The sequence below is a fragment of the Eriocheir sinensis genome, chromosome 7, assembly GCF_024679095.1.
Source record: "Eriocheir sinensis breed Jianghai 21 chromosome 7, ASM2467909v1, whole genome shotgun sequence".
Classification (NCBI taxonomy): Eukaryota; Metazoa; Arthropoda; class Malacostraca; order Decapoda; family Varunidae; genus Eriocheir; species Eriocheir sinensis.
The window spans coordinates 20362717-20371380 of record NC_066515.1 but is presented as its reverse complement, the minus strand read 5'-3'; the positions used below and the strand labels follow the sequence as shown (position 1 = coordinate 20371380).

Genomic DNA, 8664 nt, shown 5'->3' with positions numbered 1-8664 from the left:
ACGCACACTAGACTCAACTAACACCTACGGAATGAGCTAAGCCTCTACCATGGCTTATACTACACATAACACTAATATAACATACTGATATTCTTCCAATACTTCCTAATACAGTTTATACATCATCTTAACCTATTCAGTACACGTCCAATGCCCCTACACACACTTATATGCTAATCTTGAACTCCTAATACACCTGTCACTCTAATTAAACATTCATACCTTTCCTACACCTGTAAATGTATCTTAAACTTGATTCACGACTACTTAATCCACTTTATGTCGCACTTAATCCACTTAATAAGCATTTTTTTACTTCTTTAGGACTATGCAAACCTAAATACTAATCCTAAGTACTTAATTACACCTGACACTCTTAATTAAACCTCTATACCTTTCAAAATTAATTCCTAACTACTTAATCCACTTTATGATGCATCTGAACCACTTAATTATTAACTACTTGATCCACTTTATGATGCATCTGAACCACTTAATTCTCTTTTTTTTTAAGCCTTTAGTCCTATGCAAAATCTAAATACTAAGCCCTTAATTACACATGACACTTTTTCATTAAACTTCAGTACCTTCCAAACACCTGTAAATGCACCTTAACCTTCCTTCCTAACTACTTAATACACTTTATGTCATATCTACACCTCTTGATTATCTTGTTACACCTTCTTACTTTACCTTACACCTGTCCTCGTCTTAATGATCCCTACACCTGTCCCTAATGTATACCTGTGTGTGTGTGTGTGTGTGTGTGTGTGTGTGTGTGTGTGTGTGTGTGTGTGTGTGTGTGTGTGTGTGTGTGTGTGTGTGTGTGCTCATTAATTAACACCTGGGGACCTGTCTACCCTTGAGCTTCACCTTTCTGTGTTTGTTTTGCTTGTTTGTTTGTTTGTTTGTTTGTGTGTGTGTGTGTGTGTGTGTGTGTGTGTGTGTGTGTGTGTGTGTGTGTGTGTGTGTGTTTGTTTTGTACCTACTGACTGGTGATCGCAATAACTTTATCTAGAGGGAAAAAATAATAATGGCGATGTTGGTGAATTATCGTCGGTGAATCTTAATAATGAAACACACACACCAAAAAAATATTAGTGGATGCTGCAGATAGAAAAAATAAGAAGAAAAATGGTGATAAGAAGGAAGGAATAAACCAAGGAAACAAAAAACAAAAAACAGCAGATATAAAAATAAGTTAATTTATGGTTCAAGAGAAAAAATGAATAAAAAGGCGGAAAAATTGTTATGCTGGTGATGATAATGATGATGATTATGATGGTGATGATGGTGATATTTTGTTCGTAAAAATATAAAGAGGAAAGAAAAGAATCGAAACCTCTATAAAACGGCCTACATGAAACTGAACACCATTATAACAGACCTAAATAATGATAAACCTACATCCTTATTCACTCCTAGTTCGAATCCCTTACACGCTCCTTCATTATAGTCCCCTTAAGTACCATGAAGTAAGCTACATGACCCAACAAGACTCTAACATGTCTGAACACGCTTTGTCCTCCTGAGAACCCTGGTGTTAAAAATGAGCTGCAGGACCCAACAGGACTCTAACATGTCTGAACACGCTTTGTCCTCCTAAGAACCCCTGGTGTTAAAAATGAGCTGCAGGACCCAACAGGACTCTAACATGTCTGAACACGCTTTGTCCTCCTAAGAACCCCTGGTGTTAAAATGAGCTACAGGACCCAACAAGACTCTAACATGTCTGAACACGCTTTGTCCTCCTAAGAACCCCTGGTGTTAAAATGATCTGCAGGACCCAACAGGACTCTAACATGTCTGAACACGCTTTGTCCTCCTGAGAATCCCTGGTGTTAACTTGAGCTGCAGGACCCAAGACTTTAACATGTCTGAACACGCTTTGTCCTTCTGAGAACCCTGGTGTTAAAATGAGCTGCAGGATCCATCAAGACTCTCTATCATGTCTGAACACGTCTGTCCCTCTGAATACCATGAAGTTAAAGTGAGCTACAGGAACCCAAAAGACTCTCAAACATGTCTAAACTTGTCTCAGCGTGTCAGGTCGTGGTGGTGGTGGTGGTGGTGGTGGTGTCATGTCATTGTAAAAACCATATCACGTGATGCATTATCGTAGCAGCGCTGTGCCGTGACCTTCGTCGGGCCCTGAAGGCGAAGAAGGAGGAGGAGGCAGCTGTTTGAAACGTAGTAGGGTCTGTTCGCCATTTCGTACGCGGTTGGTCCTATTAGAACGCACGTCAGGGGGAAAGATAGTCAAAGAAATTGTTTGTTAAATTGTTCATACCGCAAAAAAAATAATGCACGGGAGATGAGAGAAAGAAGATCAGGAAAAGAAGAGTAGGAAATGTATCGCCACTGAATTTCCACTTTCCCAAACATTCACACGACCTCTGTGCGTCACGAAACACACGAGAAATTGATACAGACCCGGGGAGGCTTTTTACCAGCGCCGGGGATCGAACCTGTGACCGGCTAGATGGGAAAGCCACTCCTTAACCGGTCGGCCAAAAAGGTACCCACCGGCAGAGTGAGTTTGTGAGGCTTTCTGCATCAGACGGGTCACTACAGAAGGACTAGCGCAAGCGAACGAACGAACATACCCTCTGCTGGCTCCTCCTAATTGCTTCCTGTTGGCTTATTACTCCTTCTCCCTTCCTTCCTTCCTTCGGTTTGCTTTCATTTCCTCATTCCTGCAATTGGTATTTATTTCCCCTTTTCTTCCTTCTTCCCTTTCTATATTCACTCTTCTCCCTGTATTTCTTTTCCTTATATATTTTCTTCCTTCTTTCATTTCTTCCTCTTTTTCCTTCCTTCCTTTCTTCTGCTGTGGCTCCTTCCCTTTAAAACACACACACACACACACACACACACACACACACACACACACACACACACACACACACACGGGGCCTCTATCTCCACCCTCCCCCCCCCCCCCCCCCCCCCCCCCCCCCCCCCCTCCGTCAGATAAGGTTGCACAACTACTCTTAGCTTGCGAAGGTCACAGGCGTTGTATCATAAAGTGGCATAATTCAAAATATTCCCATAATCATATATCCTTATGCAATAAAAATATGGATCTGACTAACTAACTCTCTCGTCCGCCTTCTTGCGACTCTGATACAAGTAAGTGATCCCTCGATGGCAGCCCTGCGTAACGTTTTCTATGACTCCCGTTTTCTCTGGATGTGTAGTTCCGCCCCCACGAGGGAAGGAAAGCAATCAAATACTCACTTTTTTTTCTTCAGCATGTTATAATGATCGACAAGGGAGGAAAGGCTGATGTGGAAGCTTTTAACTTTATGGTGTCACGATAAAGAGGATTGAGATTCAGGAACAAAAATGATGCAATAGACTAAAGCTCGTATTCCTAAACGTCTCGGCACCTCAGATCGCCTGTTTGAAAAGCCTCTCGAGAAGTTGCTGGGGTTTTCATTGATTGCTTGGTGATCACAGTGATAGTTATACACGACCTCTGCACACCATGAACGCAAAAGTCACCCCTGAAAAACCGGTTAATCTTCTCTGTGGTCTTGTGAAATAGTCGTAATGGGAACTCGATACGTTTAAGAATATGGACCCAGCATCGTTTTCTCTCTCCCTCTCGATGTACTTCCCCTACAGCGGATAAGCATGAACAGTGCAATCAAACACCCTTCCCTCTTCACCAACACTGTTACCGAATGATACTCAACGAAGAACCAACGACTCAGCTTTCTACTTCCATCCTGTCACGCGATTGAGGTTTTAATTAAGAGGTTACGGAACGAAACTGCCGGTATAAGATCACTACTTTTATCAGAGCCGCTGGAACGGACTACTTAAGGGCCAATTCCTCGATCCACCGCTAGGGGCCGCGTGAGTGTGCAAGGAAGGCAACTCCACAAGTGTTTTAGGTTTTCCACAAGGCACCAAGGACGACAAGGAAGCTTCTGATTCTGCATGTGTTGATCAGGAAGATTTTTTTACTGAAAGGGAGGCAGCTCAAGGGCAAAAACCAAAAACAACGACAAAAAAGCCTGCTAGACGCTGCTTCCTCTATAAAAGGACCGCACGAAAGATTCTGTTTCTATATTTGTTGATTAGGAAGACGAGAAACGTTGGAAGTTGTTCATATGAGAAGAGATGAAGAAGTCGAGGGTTCTAAAATATATCTCGTAATGTATTTAATATGAATTGAAATTATGGATTCTTGCTCTAATCTAACAATCTAACAACATCTTTCACGGAATCTTGGTTACAGCGAAACTAGTCCATCAGAAAACACTACACGCGACATTCCTGCATTAATCTTAAGCTTTGTGGAAAACCTAACACACCCGAGGACCTGTCTGGCTTTGGAGACAGACGCCCCCCTCAAGGTTGGACTGGGGCGGCGCTGGTCCTTCACTACACGTAACGACGCTTTCCAACACGTTCATTTTTGTATGTGTGCGGGACGGGTGCTGTTCTCTCCCTCCCATCCCCTCCCCACACACAACCTAGATCTCCTTCATTATACAAAATAACAATGTATATACAGCACTGTACAAATATTACATCTTTCAGGTAATAAAGATTTAATTTCATTCTTACTCAGACTTTTTTCTTCCTTTGAGTGTGATGATGATGGTAATGATGATGAGGAGGAGGAGGAGGAGGAGGAGGAGGAGGAAGAAGACGACGAAGGAAGGAAGGAAGGAAGGAAGGAAGGAAGGAAGGAAAGCAGGTGTCACTTGGGAGGAGGCAGAACAAAATCAGGAATGAGGGAATGAAAAAACGAAGGATGGGAGAACGACAACGAAGAGGAGGAGGACGAAGAAGGGGAGGAAAGAAGGATATGAAGACGAAGAAAACGAAAATGCTAAAAAAATATGATAAGTATGATGAAGACGATTGCTTTAGGATGATGAAAGAAACCCAAAGCAGAAAAAAATATATATCAATACTCACGACAACAAACAGTCACACGAATATACCCACAGGTGTTCCAATCATAAACAAACACAAAACGACAGGTATAATGTAACCCCAGAAACCTTTTATACACACCTACACGTCACACCTCGATCCTTGACACTAACAACGAATAATAACACCAAATAACTGCACACCTGTAATTAACAAAGCCATTCTTCCACCTGGGCAAAAACTTCATTAACAAAGGCAGAAGGAAATGAGGTTTTGGACGACACGGGAATAAGAAAAGGTAATACATGTAAGTTTCATCTGCTCACCTGGGCAACACTAATGAGCTGACTAATGACCTTCCTACCTGCCTATCACTGAAGGTAACACAAGTAAAGGTCAGGTGAGACTAAAGAGTTGTCTAGTGACCTTCTTACCTCCCTGTTTATAAAGGTAAGAGGTAAAGTCTTTCTGGTTACCTGGACAACCTTAATGAGCTGACTAATGACCTCCCTACCTGTCACACAATTAAAGGTCGGGTGAGACTAATGAGCTGCCTAATGGCCTTCTTACCTGTCTACTAATAAAGATAATACAGGTAAAGTCATTCTGGTTATCTTGACAACACTAATGAGCTGACTAATGACCTTCCTACCTGTCTAGTAATGAAGGTCACACAGATAAAGGTCAGATGAGACTAATGAGCTGCCTAATGGCCTTCTTACCTGTCTACTAATAAAGATAATACAGGTAAAGTCATTCTGGTTATCTTGACAACACTAATGAACTGACTAATGACCTTTCTACCTGTCTAGTAATGAAGGTCACACAGATAAAGGTCAGATGAGACTAATGAGCTGCCTATGACCCTCTTATCTCCCTACTTATGAACATAAGTAAAATCATTCTGGTTACCTGGACACTAATGGGCTGATTGACCTTCCTAATGACCCTACCGTTGACCTTTCACCCTGTCTACTAATGAAGGTCACACAGGTAAAGGTCAGGAGGGCAGACAAGCGCGGAAGTCCTCCTTTAAAATATTACCGCCCAACGTGGGGCTCGAACCCACGACCCCGAGATTAAGAGTCTCGTGCTCTACCGACTGAGCTAGCCGGGCAGATGGAAGGGACCTGTATTCAATAGTTATCATTATTATTATCATTATTATTATCATCATTATTGTCTTCTCTTCCTCGTGTATTCTTCACTCCTGATTTCAATTGTGGAGAAGGAGGAGGAGGAGAAGGAGGAGACAGAGGAGGACGCACGCCAGCGAACTCCGTGAACAGAGGAGTCTCCCTTACAACTTCGTGTCCTAATTTCAGCGCAGACTATCCTATTTTTGTCAAGGCACGTGTTTCTACTTATATGTGATTGAAGAAGGTGATGATGATTGTAGTAGTAGTAGTAGTAGGGGAGGAAGAAAGTAACAGTAGTAGCAGACGAAGAAATAAATAAAAGTAGTAGTAGTAATAGTAACGACAATTATACGAACGCACTCCTCTCACCTTTTCCATAATTAACAGGTGTGTCGGGCAGCATGAGTCTTTATAGCGGAGTTCATGAGTCGCTAACACCACACCACCATCATCACCACCACCACCATGAGCACCACCACCACCATCATCACCATCACCACCACCACCATCATCACCACCACCACCATGAGCACCACCATCATCACCACCACCATCACCACCACCACCATCATCACCACCACCATGAACACCACCATCATCACCACCACCACCATCATCACCACCACCACCATCATCATCACCACCATTATCACCACCACCACCACCATCATCACCACCACCACCACCATCACCACCACCACCATTAACACCACCAGCAAAACTTTTTATTACAACTTTTGCTTTGCTAGTTTGATGTGTTGTGAGTCACGTCAGGAAATGATTAACTGTTATCATTATTATTATTACATGACACTCGGAAAACCCTTAAAGCACTTCCTCGAACATACATACATACATACATACATACAATTAACTTAACATGCAACCTGCGACTGATACGTACATGACACTTAGTACACACACACACACACACACACACACACACACACACACGTAGGATCGACCTTTTCTTAACACATTCGAAAGTATGCTGTGTCGAGCTTGAAAGAAAAATAAAAAAAACTGAAAAAAAGCATGACCTAAAACAACATTAAACGAAAGAAAAACAAACTCAAACACACAATAAACACAGAACCAAACATCACACACACAAACACACACACACATGACACGAGTCCGGGATTTCTTCAGATTTTCAAGGTGATTCTAAACTCTCGTCTCGTCGTGTGTGTGTGTGTGTGTGTGCCAGAAACCGCCGGCAACCCCGCCTGGCGTCGTCTGCTGTCCGCCGCCGCCGCCTCAGTACCATTTCAACTTCGGGAGGGAAGAGACAGACATCCCGAAGATACATCCTAGTGATACAGCGCCCGGGTCGAGACATAGGGGCGTGCCACTGCGAGACACAAACACACGCACACACACACACTCCCGCTAACCCACACACGCTAATCCTTCAAACCACATCCTGAGTTCCTGCAGGAGTCTCTAGGATCCCCCAAAACCACCTCCTGCTGTTCCTCCTGCTCTCCTGAAGGTACGTGTTATGTAATGGATGCCGCCCTTCTTGTGTGTGTCTGTCTGTCTTTCTGTTTGTCATTGGTAGTGAAATGTGTGTAGGTGTGTGGGCGGGTGGGGGTGGGGGTGAGCTGTCAGGTGGTGTGTGTGACTGTGTTTGTGTGTGTGTTTGTGTGATGTTTGGTTTGTTTGGTTTTGTGTTTTTCTTTTATTAAATTTGTATTGGGTTCTTATTTTTCTTGTTGTTTTGGCACACTCGATACAGCTTGTTACTTCTCATTGAGGTTAAAAGTCTGTCCTGTGTGTGTGTGTGTGTGTGTGTGTGTGTGTGTGTGTGTGTGTGTGTGTCATTAGCTACTGATGACCCAGCCTTCCTCAGTAGGTAACACACACACACACACACACACACACACACACGCCCCTCACCAATCGATCCTACAGTCACGTGATGCCAGACAGCCTTCCCTGACCATGTGTGTGTATGTGTGTGTGTGTGTGTGTGTGTGTGTGTGTGTGTGTGTCATCAGGTTTTTCCATCACTTTCTTTTTTTGCGTGTCAGTCTGTCTGTGTGTAAATCGTGCCTCATGTAGACTCTGCAAATATGAATGAATGACTGTGTGTGTGTGTGTGTGTGTGTGTGTGTGTGTAACTGTCTGTCTATTCCTCTCACTTTCTCGCTCCTTGTCCGTCTATCTGTCTGTTTATCTATCTATCTATCTATCAAACTTATATTCTACCTGCAGGAGCCTCTAATTAACTACCTATCAACCTCATCACCAGGTGGCCGCTTTAATTAACAAAGTTCCCCGTCACAGGTAAACATCACACCTGAACACGTTTCTTACCTGGTCTAATAAGGTCAAGAGGAGAAAGCCACGTCAAGCCAACACACACACACACACACACACACACACACACACACACACACGACCAAACTAAGATGCAGAGAAGCTTAGTCATGTGATAAGATAGACCAATGTCATTATTTCTCTCTCTCTCTCTCTCTCTCTCTCTCTCTCTCTCTCTCTCTCTCTCTCTCTCTCTCTCTCTGTTAAGGAAAGAAAGGCTTGTTTAACTTATCTCCTGACGCCAGACAGTCGCTCAACCAATCAGTCAGTCAGTCAGTTATCCAGTCAGTCGGTCAGTAACGTC

The 8664-nt window shown here is 43.2% G+C and overlaps 1 protein-coding gene and 1 non-coding gene across 3 annotated transcripts in view; one reads left to right on the top strand and one right to left on the bottom strand.

Annotated features, from left to right (window-relative positions):
• Positions 1-5940: 5940 nt before the first annotated feature.
• On the bottom strand, positions 5941-6013 carry Trnak-cuu (transfer RNA lysine (anticodon CUU)). The gene has a single exon. It is a non-coding gene; the product is annotated as a tRNA-Lys (tRNA).
• Positions 6014-7280: 1267 nt separating this feature from the next.
• LOC126994399 (methionine-R-sulfoxide reductase B1-like) overlaps positions 7281-8664 on the top strand; it is a 21787-nt gene continuing 20403 nt past the window's right edge. The window contains exon 1 of one of the 2 annotated variants that reach the window (XM_050853717.1): positions 7281-7530. The gene's annotated coding sequence lies outside the window, so the exon portion shown is untranslated. The remainder of the gene's footprint in view (positions 7531-8664) is intronic. The other variant, XM_050853713.1, reaches the window with a different exon arrangement.